We start from the raw sequence: 16,248 nt of genomic DNA, 5'->3' as shown, positions 1-16,248 counted from the left end.
GTGGCACGTAGTAATGAGCAGGGCTATGGTGGGGAAGGACGCTTGTGTCTCTATCTACTTGACTTGCTATAATGATTGTTCCTCGAAGATGAGTGTTCTGATTTATTAGCTAAGTTGGGTTCCTCTCATAGATACTGTCTGATAAAAGATTTCCTGTATGTGGCTTTGCTTCCTGGCACTGTATTTTCCTCTCATACATTGGAATGGAGGAGGTAAGATAGGAATGGCTTCTTTAGGACACTTTTTAATATAGACTTTTACCAAGAGAAAAGGAGGGCCTTTGTTGTATTCAAAGTTGTAGTAAGTATTTTAAACATTCAACATCAAAAAGTTACCTTGAATTTCATTACAAACCAGCTTAGTCCATTATAACATAGTATCTTGTTTCTTAGTGTACCATGAAGTAACATTTGTAAATTTATTTATTTATTTATTTGTGTGTGTGTGTGTGTGTGTGTGTGTGTGTGTGTGTCTATGTGTGTGTTTGATGTGTACAAGCTGTGGTGTTCATGCAGAGGTTAGAGGACAGCTTTGTGGAGTTGGTTCTTTCCTTCCACCTTAATTTGCATTGTGGAATTAACTCACATCACCAGGCATGTATTCCAGGTACCTTTACCCATGGGCCCCTCTTGATGGTCCCATTTTCTTTATTATTATAAGTACTTGGGGTTAAACCCAAAGTATCATGCTTACAAGTCCTGTACCACAACGCTACATTCCCTAGCTGAAGTAGGCTTTGAAAAGAGTGGTTTTGAGGCAGTGATTCTCAAATTTCCTAGCACTATAACCCTTTAATATAGTTCTTTATGTTTTTGTGACCCCTCAGCCATAAAATTATGTTCATTGCTACCTTATAACTGCAATTTTGCTACTACTATGAATCATAATATAAATATTTGTGTTTTCCAGTGTTTTTAGGTGATGCCATGAAAGTATTTTTTGATCCCCAAAGTGATCACATCCCACACATTGGAAACCATTGTTTTAAGGGCTTGAGAAATGACTTAAAAGTGCTTGCTCATTCTCAAGAGAACTAGAGTTGGGCTCCCAGACCCACACTGAGCAGCTCATAGTTGCCTATAACTTCAGCTTTGGGGAATACAGCACATTCTTCTGGCATCCATGGGCACCTTCACACACATGACATACATGCACACCTTCACACACATGACATACATGCACACATTCACACACATGACATACATGCACACCTTCACACACATGACATACATGCACACATTCACACACATGACATACATGCACACATTCACACACATGACATACATGCACACATTCACACACATGACAAACATGCACACATTCACACACATGACAGACATGCACACATTCACACACATGACAGACATGCACACCTTCACACACATGACATACATGCACACCTTCACACACATGACATACATGCATACCTTCACACACATGACATACATGCACACATTCACACACATGACATACATGCACACATTCACACATAAGTAAAAAGGAAAAATGTTTCTAAAAGTTAAAAAGTAAAAATTTAAAAATGAAGAATAACTTTGTTTGTGGCACAAATGAGCTAAGTAGAATTTAAGTCATGTACTAGAACACATAAATAAATTAATATTCAGTGGTATTATTTATCATAATTGATAAACAACATTAAAATGTCATTTATACCCAAGGACCGTGGTTTATGTCAGTGTTGTATATCTTGTGTATTTTGTTGAATATATACTACCATGTAGCTACTGTTAGTATATTATATAAAATAATTAATCTGCCCTAAAATGCCTATGGTCCAGGACTATTCATTCACTTTTATTGCTAACTCCTGGTCACCAGCGTCTTACTTTCACTATAGTTTTCTTTTTCTTTCCATAATGTCATATAATAGGAATTGTCACTATTAATTCTTATATATTGTATAATTTTTAAAATACTGTGACTTGTTGTCAGGAGGCATTTCAAACGTATTTTGTAGCACTTTAGACAAATAAAACCCCCTGAGAAGCAGATCCATAAAGAGGAGAGGTCGTTAGTAACTAGGTCATATCCTGAAGAAAATATACGTGGCGTCAAATTCTTGTACTCTGGTGAAAACAACTCCAGATGCTGCAGAACTCTAGCTTTACGTTAGCCCTTTCCTTATGTGGTCAGAAGAGGAGTATCCTAGAGATGGTGGATGCTTCAGTAATGGGTTATGATCATTCCAGAGTCCATCTGTGTTCCCTTCCTGCTTGGAGCACACATTACAATAGATGCTGTCTGTATTAGATTGAAATTTGAGCAAAGGAGTGAAACATTAAGGTGTGCGCAGTTACTTTCTTCATCCATTCCTAGAAATATATGATTGAAACAACTTAAGAGAAGACGGTTCATTCTAGGTCATGGTTTTAAGGCAGATGGAGTTCAGTATTTTGTGAAAGTACGGTGGCAGGACGTGAGGTAGCTGGCCACCTGGCATCTTCAGTCATGAACCAGGGAGTGTAAAATGCTGGTGCTCACCTGGATACTTCATTTCATCTTTATTTGGTCTGGGAACTCATTTCATGGGATAGAGTTTCCCACATCTGGTGGGGGTGGTCTCCTTTCCTCGGTTCAATGTCTGTAGAAATATCTTCGCAGACACACCTCTGTGATTTCAAACCAGTTAAGCTGGTAATAAATATTAACTACTACAAGTCTTGTCAACTCCATATGAAAATTCGCTGCTTCTGTTGAGAGCGTTTCATCCCTGGACCTCATAGTTTTAGGGCCATTTAATAAGGCAAAAGGCATTCATTCCAGTTTTAAAAAATTTCATAGTCTTGGGAACAAAAACTTTCTCAAAAGGAACTGTGTCTGAAGAGGCTGTTTGGCTGATTAAAACTGCAGTACTGTGGGGGAGTTGTAATGTTTCAGCTCCAGGATCTAGGTACCTTATCTTGGGCTAGCTCTAGCCCTCTAGAACAGCCATTGTTTGCCCATGTCTGTGTTTAACAGCATCTTGTGACAAATCAAACCCTTTTAGAATCTATTAACTTGGCAGGCCACAGCTTCCACCAACTCAAAAATCTAAGAATGTCATCACATAGCATCTTGGGCCTACTGAAAACCTCCCCTCATCTCACTGTAACTATCTCTAGAATGTGTCCACCAGTGTATTTTAACTTCCTTTCATTTATGGCTTTCTTTGTTCTATAAAATAATAAAGACTTCATAAAATTCCTTCCGTGTTAGAACATGGGATCTGAAGTAATCAAAATCTGTTTTCCAGGCCATGGAAATTCATAATGACTCCGGAATAAACTATTTCTCAATCCTTTTACAATGAGAACTTTGGTGTGTGTGTGAACAATTGTAGTGACACAACATGGGGCTCAGAGAATGTGCTACTTTTTACTGGAATAATTATCTGGAAGCTGGGTACCTGCAGGGACCCACTGAGTGCAGGCCATCTGGTGATGTTTCCCCAGGTGGGTTGTTAGCAGGTTCTTCCTGAGCCTCAGGAAGTCCCTGGCTTTTTCTCAATAGCCCATTTTGTTTATTCAGTTTATTAGCAAGAAATCTGTTGTGATGGATACCTTTCCAGTCTGCTTTCAATGTAGTTCGTTTAAAGAATCTAGTTTGTTTGCTTTAAAGACAGTGTGGTTTAGACATTTGGCTTGGCTTGTTTGTTCACTTACTTTGGCTCTCTAAAAGTGTTTTGGATTTTGCTTAGTTTTGGAAACTTTGAAGGTATTTTTCTCTTGATTTTCTTTAAACTATATATGATTTCTCCAAAATATTCTTAATATTATTACACTGTTAAGTATAAGTATTTTTTATTAAGGCTGGAATATACATATATATATATATATGTAATGAACATATCTACAATGTTCCCTTTTCACAATGAAGAAGATATTATGTAATACAAAATATAATCACAACTAGAAATAATGTTCAAAAGTCTTGGTTTATTTAAATGTATATTGTGTATGAACATATATTATATTTGATTATTATCTGTTTGCTTTTTCATAATATACTTAGTACCTCATTGACTCATGATTGAATGGTTATTTATACTAAAGTTGTTAATTTGCCTCAGCGTCACTTGGCTCGTAGTAAAACCAAAACCTTAAGCTACAAACAATGCTAAAAGAGAAAACATGTATTCAGTCAGTGTGACTACGTACGTAAAAGCAACAGAGGTGGCTAATGTTTCTGAGCCTTTCTTTGAGTCAAGTAATGTAAGTGGACTTTATACTTCCTCCTCCAAGTTCTAGTCTGATGAGTATTCTCCCTCACTCTGCCACACCTAGCACAGACGCCAGAGCCCTGAGTTAGTCTGGCCACCTGTGCCTGGGATGGCTAACTTCTAGGCTTCCACGGGGTCCCAAATCCATTGCTCTGGCTCAGGGCAGGGAGAAGAAAACCCTGATTTATTGTTGGGATTGCACACTGGTGTGGCCACTGTGAAAATCAGTGTAGATAATTCTAAAAAAAAATGAAAAAATAAATCTGCCATATGACGGTCCTCAACCATGCTTTGGCATAGTCCCAAGGATTCAACATCCTACTCTTAAAATACTTGCTCAGTCACATCCATTGTTACAAAAGTTGGGAAATGGAAACAACCTAAATTCCTTGTAAGCAATGAATGGCTACTGAAAAAATATGGTACATATATATGTGAATTACTGTTCAGTGGTAAAAAAAAAATGAAATTATGAACTTTTCAGGTAATAGAATATAAACAGAAAAAAATTGAATGAGATGACCCAGACACAGAAAGACGAATGTTACATGTTCTCTCTTACTGGGGATTCCTAGCTTCAGATGTTCAGATGTGTGTACATACCCTGCAGTAGCTGCAGAAACTATGAAAGTAAAATGGGGCCTTTGGTAGTATAGGGATTGGGGTGAAATAAAGAGGGGAACTGCAGGATATAATTAAGATCTGGGCTGTGAAACGGGAAAAGGAAGGCTCCTTAGAGAGGAGACCGGAGGTAAATACAGAAGAAAGTGGAAAGAATGTAAAGGGGAATTGTGGAGTATAACTTATCTGATAAGGGAAATGGGAAATGGAGCTTCCTGTGGAAAGGGAAGGAAGATTAATATAGGAGGAAAGTAGATAAAACAATAATGAGAATGGCTGAAAACAGTCACCAAGGAAGACTACCGTTAACTATCTACTTTAAACAGGCAATAATACATGTAATTACACACACACACACACACACACACACACACACACACACACACACACACAGAGAGAGAGAGAGAGAGAGAGAGAGAGAGAGAGAGAGAGAGAGAGAGAGAGAGAAAGAGAGAGAGAGAGAGAGAGAGAGGTTTTTTTAAATGAAAACTTCTTACCTGGGCTGATGGTGCTCCTCCCACGAGCCAATGATGACCCAAAAGTCTTCCCAGTACAAGATATGTGAAGCCCTCTTTTGAGTTGTTGACAAGAGCTGTCTAAGAGACTCTCAAAAGGTACAGCCTATTGCTGTTGCCCTTAGTTAACCTCCTTCCCAGAGATGGAGCAAGTCCCTAGTTTTGATGATACCACACTTTATAAACAAGGCCCAGAGGGCCCTGAATTTAATTGACCTGAATGTCCCTCCCTGAGGACTAGCGGTCATGGTGCCAGAAAGAGCTATGCAAAGCTCTAAGTGAGGGAGGCATACAACAGTCCTACCGAGCTGTGATGCCTATGAATTACATCAGCAACCCTAACATTGCAGTAATAGCACATGTACCTTGACAGTAACCAGCTGCTCCCTAATTGGACTTAAGATCAGCTCAGCAAAAGCCAGGCCTGGGCCCTAGAACTACTGAGTGGAAGTGAAACCAAGGATATTAGAGGAGAAACTACAACCTCTAATTTACTAAACCAAAATAATACCCAAGAACAATCTATAAGCATTTGCCATTATACTCACAAATAAGTTTAGTCTTCACATCTTGTCAAGAAGACTTCTCTTTTCAACAGATGCTTTATACCAATCAAGAAGTGGAGTTGTGGATGCCAGTCCCAATGGATTCATCTACAAAGCACTCCAACCCCTAAGACTCAGGAAACATTGTGGAAGAAGCGGGTAGAAAGACTCTAAGAACCAGAAGTCCAAAAAATGATGCTGTGAGATTATGTCTTCTAAAATTTCAGCAATTATATCTTTAAAGTAGCACCTACATGCCTACTTAAATGAGAGCTGAATAAAGATGTGTCAGACTGGATCAGGAAATGCCCATGAGGCCCCAACTCTACATAACAATCTGTAGGCAATGGAGGGAAGGTGGAGCTGGAGAGGTGGCCTTTCCCAGAGAAGAGCACACCAGTTGTTTGTCCAGCGCCAAACATTCAGTCCTAAACATACACGCATGCACGCACACGCGCGTGTGAAATATCAACTGATATTTTAACTGATGAACAAAGCAGCCATGAATTTGAAGGAGAGAGAGAAGCGTTATATAGTAATAAAAATATAGTAATAAAAAACATAATAAACCAAAATTTCACATCTCCTTTTAAAGGCTAGATCTACATGACCATAAAATTCTGATCAGGACAGTCTCATCTTGATACTCATCCAGTCTGGTTCTACAACATGATCCTTGTTGCTTGAGGGTTTACATTAACTTTAAGTGATGATTACCCTTATTCCACGGTAAGTTTTTCTTATTGTACAATTGCCTCCCTCAAGACACTGAACTGTTTATTCAAAAGGTTAATTCTAGGATAACTCATGTCTGTGCTTTTAGATATATTGTGTATGTGTGTGAGAATATATCTATATACATATTTTAAGGATATTTTGACCATGTTGTGTCTTTGAAGACAAACAAATAAACAGGGTTTCCAAGACTGTTATTTTAGTAAGGCTTATGTAAGAAAACATCCTAATTTTTTTTTATTGTCATGCTTAAAAACCTGCTTTGAGACTTATACAGACATCTTAGGTTTACAGATCATCTTAATATATTGCAGCATAAAGACATATTTTTAAAATAATCATCTTTGTTTAGTTAAAAATAATTGTGAATAAGTCATAAATTCCAGACTGTTCTGGATGCCTCATCCTTCTTTGAATGCTTCATAAACTACTAATAAAAAGCAAATGCTTTTCTAGCAATGATCATATCACGGTTCTTGCTATGATAACTTAAATTTTAATAAGTAATTAGGTTTGACTAAGAAAACAGAAATGATTAATTTAATTACCTCTGTTTATAGCTTTTTGATATGTAAGATACCATATTTTTGTGCTTTAGATATACCCTCCTCAACTTTCATTGAAAATTGCCTCATTAAAATTGTTTTCTAAAATTTTTAATAACAATGATAATATTAAGACTAAAGTATGTTGTAGATGTTAGTTTAAAAATAAATATGGTTGTAACTAAGTTAAATATAATATAAAGGCTGTAAAGCTATATGGTTAATTCAATATCCTGAGATAAAATTATGTTTGATTTTCTACAATATTTTCTTAAGCATTTATTTGTTCTTACATGTCCTTTTTCTAAAGGGCCATTTAAAACTTAAGATTGAATTTTAGGTTTTTGATTACACATTGGACAAAGCCTTGGATAGTCAGTCATCTTTAACCATAAAAATAATTTTGATTAGAGAATGATGCCTACATAGACTATTCCTTTAAATTAAATAATGATTATAAAACTTGCTTTAATGGACAAATATTTGAATTTGCTTATACAATTTTGTGTATTAGATAAACAAATAACATAATATTATACAATGCTTAATTACGATAATTGTAACTCAAACTTAGTTCCAGAATTTTCTTCAAAGGATAAAAAATATAAGCAATTTCATTAACTAAAGAAAAAAGGACATCATGTCAAAGACGGCATTCTGACATAAATGCCAAGGTTGTTGCAGGTGCTTCCAGCTCACTCCTGGGAGGCAGGGAGCTCTCTTGAGTCATCTGAGAACATGTTAAAGTGGACCCTGAATGTGGTAGATGGTGCTCATCTTCCGTGCCACTAACCGTCCCTTACCCAGAGCAACTAAGCTTTTTTCTCACTGATTATGTGTGTCTTACATACTTTTGTAATCAATTTTTGAAAAGCTGTTTATGACATAAACTATTCTGCCTGCCGTCTTTCAAACTGACATGCCAGCTGAGACATAAATTCCCTGCACGATGGGTTCTCTATTGAAAATTTGAGCCTAGAGAAACCTTTCTTTCCTTGTGTTTTCTTTTAATCAAGCACTTTGTTACAGCAGCAAGAGGTATAGTCAACACAGGAAAAAACCTTAAAAATCAGCCTTTACATTCTAAGGTTTAGAATAATGCTCCATAATGACTCATAATTTATTACTAATTTTATAAAATTATAAAAAAACCAGCCTCCCCAATACAAAATGTAGTGTACCTACAAGTTTCCATAAAATGTTGTGGGATTCACTGAATCCTGAAGACCACTGGCCTAATGAAAAAGAAATCTTCATAAAACACAAGAAATAAACTGAAACAGCAACCCAAATACCACCAGTCCAATCTAACTCACCTGAGACTGCTTGTCCGTCAGTCATCCAAGGGCTGCATCCCATCAGAGTGGATGGTGATTGGTGTCTTCATACAGTGAAGGTCCCAAAACCTTCATGCAAATTATAAAGCATATCCCTAGTGATTAATGAAATGGTCTAACGTCTCTGAGCTGGCATAAATCAGGATCTAGTGAGCAAGTCATTGCAATTGCTAACCATGCCAGAGACTGATTTATTAGTGTGAACACATCTTTAAATATTTGGTAGCCTATGCATCCTATCTATCTACCTATCATCTATCTATCTATCTATCTATCTATCTATCTATCATCTATCTATCTATCTATCTATCTATCATCTATCTATCTATCTATCTATCTATCTATCATCTATCTATCTCATCTCTCTCTATCCAATTACACATATGCACATATATACACATATTAAATATTGTATAACATGTAAATATATTAGTTCTGTCAATTACATTTTATTTCCCCTTGTTTCCTGTGGTTCTCAAACAGTTGAGATGTTTTACACATACATGTTAGACATTGCTTGATCCTACAATGTCTCAGCTATTTCTTCTGCCCGCCTCCTCTTCCGCAGGCTTTACACTCAACACATGTTCATTCAGAGTCTTAATGGTGACAGGTGTTGGTGCAGGAATCCTGGGGAAGAGCGATAAAGCAATCTGAGCTAGGTAAAACCCCTCTAGGCTTGAACTTGGATACATAAAACTTCTAACCCTCTGTGTAGAACCCACTGTTTTGTTGTTGTTGTTTGTTTGTTTTTTACCTTAGGAAAGTTACTTAGCATTTGCCTTTAAATATAAATGTTATCATTTCAAACAAAAAAAGTAGTGAAAATGACCATCTAATAGTGTAGTGATAAGAATTCGGTGCAGAGTCTGTGTTAACATATTCTACATTTGGGTTTGTGGCGTTTCCCGCACATGGGGGAATTTTTGCTTGTCTTGTCACCACAGTCTGGAGGAACCTCGATTTAGCTGTTGTAGGTTACTTTCATATCAGCTGCTGTTCCTGGGAAGATCTTCCCTCGGCTGTTTCAGACGTCTCTTCATCTCCTTTCAGGACACACACTGAAGGACATAGGAAAATGTATTTTGTACTATTACAAGCAAAAAAATCCTTTGCCAAGAATTTATCTCTGATGTGCTTGGCACAGCAAAGCAACAGAGAGAGAGAAATGAAGGATTGCAGCAATTATAAATGGGCGAACATTCCGCCGTACTCCAGAAGAATAGATTTCAGGCCAGGCTGCAGTGAAAGACGTGGGGGAGGGGGAAGTGCACAAGTGACTCCATTCAAACATGGAAACAAACCCTCCTCAGAATGGCTACAGAAAGAACCACCTGCCACCCAATTCTTCACATGAGAGTTTGGCAGAAATACAGTGGGCAATTTGGAACGACTTTTATTTTCAAAATTAAAGGGACCGAACAAGAGAACTATACAAATTAATGCTTGAAAATGAACTTTTATACTTCCAATTGCTATCTGAGCTGACAGATCAGAAGGCATAGGTCAGGGGCCGTCTTTTGAAAATATGTTTTCTTTTTGCTTTAGGATTTTGTTTGGCATCTTTAAATAGCTGCAGGATTTTGAAGCGGAGTGACCTCTTTTCACAGCTGTTCTCTTTCTTTCTCTCTCTCTCTCTCTCTCTCTCTCTCTCTCTGTCTCTCTCTCTCTCTCTCTCTCTCTCTCTCTCTCTCTCTCTTTCTCTGTCTGTCTGTCTCTCTCTCTCCCTCCCTCTCTCTCTCTCTCTCTCTCTCTGTGTCTCTCTCTCTCTCTCTCTCTCTTTTCTGTCTGTCTGTCTCTCTCTCTCCCTCTCTCTCTCTCTCTCTCTCTCTCTCTCTCTCTCTCTCTGTGTCTCTCTCTCTCCTTTCTACCTTTTTCCTCCATTTTTCTATTTTGTCTTTTCATTTGGATTGAAATATAGATTTTATGCAACAAAGTTACACAAATTTAACAGACCCATTAATCAACTATTCTGCATGAAAATGCTTGTGCAGCCACACCTTCATACAACTCAGAGTGCTGCAGCCGTTTACACTGTGCCGCCTCCCATTTCTACTCCAAGTCCACACCTGTTACCACCAAACAGAGAATGGCAACCAGTCTTCTGTTTTATTTTCTTTATATCTCAACTTTTATGGAACTAGAATTTTAAATAAATATATATTATGTATACTTTCTCTTGGATGATTTTTTTAAGTGTATCCATGTTGTTGCATGTGACTATAATGTATGGTTTGCTGAGTGATCTTACATTGAGTAAATTCTATAACACATTGTTTTGTTAAGTTGTTGGGTATATGGGGTAGCTTTCAGTTTCGTGCTCTTATGAATAAAATTGATATAAAATTACTTAAATATATTTTTGTGTATAATCGTAAATTATATTATATAATTTTATTATTATATATAGATATAGATACATATAGAGAGACAGAAATTTCTTAAATCCTGAAATTTTATATATTAACTTAATAACTACTACAGGTACATTGTAGATACCTATCTATAAAACTAACTGTTGTTAATTAATGAATATGGCTTTATTACTCCTCCAACATACGCATTTTATTAATATTTTTCCTTGTTTGGCTACACTGATTACAACCTCTTCTGACAAGACTGAAAGGACATCATGAGAACTGTCCCCTTCACTTTCTCAAAAAGAAGCATTTCACTTTTATTCATTAAAGGCGCCCTTTCCAATGCTACCTTTCATAACATTTACAAAGTTTCTAGAAGACTTAAATTTTCAGAGAATTTTAGTGTGGATTAGTGTTGAGTTTGGCTAAACACTATGTCTTTACCTATTAAGACTTTTAAAAATATACTTTTAAGATTAAAAAATCAAGCAAAATTGAAAATAGACTTTTTGATTTAATATACTCTGATTACAGTTTCCCTTCCCCTGACCCCTTTCAGACTTTGTAGCTCAAAAGTGTTTTTACTCTGTAATTGACTGAATTACTAAATCACAATATAATTCTACAACTGTGAGAATAATGATGAAGAACCAAATATTTGACTACTTACTAAGGGCCAAATCATCTTCTAAGTTTTGTCCAGCATCCTTTCATTAAGTGACGTTTGAGCTGGCTTGCCCCATATGCTAAAACCTAGCAGAAAAATTCTCCTGTATGTACCCACAGCCAGGCGTGCGGGAGAGTACTTCTAGAATCCCCCAGCATTGGGTGTGTGCACAGCCATGCACGGCTTCCTGTACACTTTGAGTCCTCTGAAGAGGACTGTAACAACTAAACATATTGGACACAGTATTTACACTGTCTGATTTAATGTCTGGTCATAGGAAAGGAAAATCTGTACATTGCAGAATACACGTGGTTTTATTTTCCACGAGTAACATAACTGGCTCTGATCATCAGCGCAGCCCTTTCCTTGCTCAGCTTACGAATCACAGGATTGTACAGCCCCTGGTGCCAGCGTGGGACCATAGAACTCCCATCCACAGAGAACTACAATCTGTGTGCCTTTTCTGCTGGGAGAGGCTGGAGTCTGTTCTCTTTTTTTTACGCACACTCATACGGTAAGCGGGTGTTTTATTAACTACCCCTCACCATCCCTTACAGTTGAGGTTTCCTGCCTGTGATCTCTGTACGTGGTTTGAGGTTCATCATCGGGGTGTTAGAGATCTTTCCACCTTCGTTCGTTGGTTTGTTCATTTGTTTGTGTGTTTGTTTGTTTAGTGGGATAGTGCATAACTTTAAACTTTCCTCTTCGGAGTGTCTCGCCAGGGGCTTCTGTAAGTTGTCCTCCAATTTTCACTTGTTTCTGGGAATTTAAAGATTTGCATGTTTTCTTCAATGAGCCACGCGCTGTTCTTTGAAATGTGTAGTTCACTCTCTAGGTGTTTACGTGTTTTTCTGAGGTTAGTCTTGTTATGGATTTCTAGTTTAAATCTGCTGTGGACTGATAGTACTTAGAAAAATACTTCATTTAAAAAATGTGCTAAGGATTGCATTGTTAAGGTCTTAAGTGTATTCATTTTAAGAGAATGCCCCATGTCCTTTTGAGAAAAACCTGTATTCCCTGTCCGTTTGGTGAAACATTATGTAGATGTGTTATACCCAGTTGATATATCACATAAAGTAGCTTGAAAGAGTCTGTGTAAATTTTGTTGTTTGTTTCCTGGTTCGGCTATTGTTAGTGTTAGACGCTTGTGGCATTCCTCTGTTGGGTGTGACTGGTTCCTTCTTGGCTATCTTCTGTTTACATTGCTCTCATTAAATGTATACTTTTCTTTACTCTGTTGAAACTATCTGCTTGCTGTACATATCATGTATCTTTAATAATTTTCTGCGGTGGTGGCTTAGTTTTTGTGAACTACCTTGACTTGTGCTTGCCTTGGAGTATTTCTCTATATATGTTAATAACTACCATTTTTCTGTGTATAGATATCTCAGTTGACAGCATACTTTAAAGTCTACAAGCATAGCATGCCCGGCTTTCCAGGCTTTTCAACCTCATTACAGCAGCCATACTGTTGTTTGCATGTCTTTGCCTCTCTATGCTAATGCTTTTTCCCTGTAGTGCTTGGTATTATTTATTTGTTATTGATTATTTATTTGATTTGTATTAACATTCAGATTATGAGGAGATATCAGAAGATAATGTCTATTTCTTTACCTAAGTTTGAGGAATTATTTTCCAAAATTTTACTCAACAGTAACCTTGGCCTACTGAACATATCCCACATTTCCTGGAAGTTCTGGCCATATTCATGAACGTTTTCCTTTATGTATGTCCGTGTGTAGACACCCATCCTTGTGACTTATTCTTCTTCTTAGTCTTGTGTGTTGAAGCTGATCTTGCCTACTGCTGTTTACTTATGGAGGTTTGGTTGCTTGATTCTTTTGTTCCCAGCATTTTTTTGTCTTTTCTATGTCCCAGCTTCCCTTCTGAAAATGTCTTTCACATATTTAAATTTTTCCTTTCTATGCAACTGATTCATCTACTTTGCTAACATTCTTGGCTATGTTTCGAGTTGATTTAATTACATTCTTGTCTAGACAATGAATTAAATTTCTTACCTGCATATTTGAATCCTCTATTTAGTAATTTGTCATTTTTAAAGTAAGACCATAAAATCTTTTCTGGCATTTCATCATCTTTATCTTCTAGTATTTGAAGCTTTATGGTTTGTGGGAGTGTTATAATGGAATGTGGTCTTTTTTAAAACATTTTTTCCATACAATGTAGTAGGAGGACAGTTTCTTCTCCATGAGCTCCTCCAGGATTCACCTCTCCTCCTATCCAAATCAACACCTTTCTTTTTCTCTCTCATTAGAAAAAAGAATTTCATTCTAAAAAATAATTATGAAGTAAAATATCATAAAATACAAACAAAAAATACAGACTAGGAGAAAACAAACAAACAAAGAAACAGAAGAAAAAGAAGCAAAGAAGAAAGCATATGAAACATATAGACACAGAGACACATGTGTTCTCACAAACAAACATCACACAAAAATCATAAAAATAGAAACATATATATATATATATATGTAAAAGACCTATATAAGGAACAAATCCTGACAAAGCATTGTAAAACAAACAAAACAAACCACAAGGTAACTCTAAAACACAATCGAACGCCCCCAAAAAACCCAACCCCCCTCAAAAAAGAACCTCCAAAAATTCCACGGTGTTCACTTTGTGTTGGCCAGCTCCTGATGGACATGGAAGCTGCCCTTAATGGGACCCGCCCTTAAGAGTGGTTTGTGTATCCAATAGGAGTTTAAGTGTTTCTCAGCTATTTGTCTTTGGATTCTTGAAAATTCTGTTTGATATTTACTGTATATTTTAATTGGTTTATTTGTTTTCTCAATGTACTTTTTAAAAAAGTTATTTCTATATTTTATATAGTATCCCTCTGTTGGATGTGTACTTGGTAAAACTTTTTGCCCCATCTTTAGTGTGTTGCTTTGTCCAAGTGGTTCTGTTCTTTGCCATACGGAAAGTTTCTGTACATTTCTACTCAGTTTCTTGAGAAGCCATATATTGCTATTCTTTGCTCCTGTGCTAATTGTGTCCTGTTCAAAAGCCTTTTCCTGTCCAACGAGTTGAAGATTATTCTCCACTTCCTATTCTGCCAGATTCAATGTTGTTAGCTTTATTTGTGGTATTTGATCTATTTGGAGTTTAATTTTGTATAGGGTGGTAGGTGTAGTCCAGGTCCATATAGTTTTAGTGGGATATTCTACCAGATTTTCAGAGAAGCGTTAATGTCAATCCTCCTCAAATTATTCCACAAATTAGAAAGAGAAGGAGCATTGTCCATTTACTTATAGAAGACCAAAAATACCTAGATACCTAAACCCCATAAAGAATCGATCAAAGAAAGAGAATTTTAGTTCAATTATACAAATATAGATGCAAAAATTCTCAATAAAATCCTTCAAAACTGAAGAATAAGAACACATTAAAAAGTTCATCCACCGTTTTCAAGTAGGCTTTATCCTAGAGAGGAATATTCTTTTAACATATGCAAATCAATACACATAGTCCACTATACAGACTGAAATTTTTAAAAAATTAGAATATCCATATGCTCTTCTCATTAGATGCAAAAATGGCCTTTGACAAAATCTATCACTCCTTTATGAAAAAGGTTCTACAGAAATTAAGCATACAAGAGACACACCTCAACATAAAAAAAAAAAGAGGACTTACAACAAATCCACAGCCAACATCAACATAAGTGGAGAAAAACTTATAGAATTTCCACTACCAGTAGGAACAAGACAAGGTTTTTACTCTCTCTATACCTATTGAGTGTAGTGCTGGATTGAAGTCTTAGCTAGAGCAATAAGACAACTAAAGGAGATCATGGGTATATAAATAGGAAAAAAAGAAGTTAAAGTATCTTTATTTTTTGATGATATGATTGCACATATAAATGGTCCTAAAAACTCCACAGAAAACTCCTATAGCTTACAAACTCTTTCATCAAAGTATCAGAATACAAAATTAATACACAAAAATTAGTAGTCTTCATACATACCAGTAAACAGACCAAGAAAGAAATCAGAAAAACAATAGGCCTTTGAGGCCTTTCACAATAGCCTCAAAAATAAAAAAGTCTTGGAGTAAAATTAATCAATCAAGAAGAGACTTATACAATAAAATCTTCAAGATGTTGAAAAAAAAAACCAGAAAGATCACAAAAGATATCAGAAGATGAAAAAATCTTCCATGTCCATGGATCTGAAAGATTAATATAGTAAAAATGGTCATCCTACCCAAGGAAATCTATATATTCAGTGCAATCAGTCAAAATTCTAACACAAATCTTCACAAATTGAAAAGATAATTTTTAGCTTCCTATGTAAACATTAAAAAGGATATCTAAAAAAGTGAGTCATGAAGGAACTGCTGGAGGTAGCACCATCTTCTACGTCAAGTTGTACTACAAGAGCTACAAAAATAAAAACAGCATGACAATTGCATAAAAACACTCATGCTGGTCAATGGAACCAAATCAAAGAGCTAGTCATGAACCCACACATGTATGGACACCTGATTTTTTATTAAACAAAGAAACAAACAAATCAGAAATACACACTGGAAAAAATGAAGAATCTTCAGCAAATGGTATTGATCAAACTAGATGGCTGCGTGTAGAAGAATGCAAATAGGTCTTATATTTTTATTTTTCAGTTTCTTTTTCATGTTTTTTAAATATTTCTTCGATTGTGTATTATCTAGTTTATAGCT

The sequence above is a fragment of the Acomys minous genome (assembly GCF_964271855.1).
Source record: "Acomys minous genome assembly, chromosome: 1".
Classification (NCBI taxonomy): domain Eukaryota; kingdom Metazoa; phylum Chordata; class Mammalia; order Rodentia; family Muridae; genus Acomys; species Acomys minous.
This window is presented reverse-complemented; position numbering follows the sequence as displayed.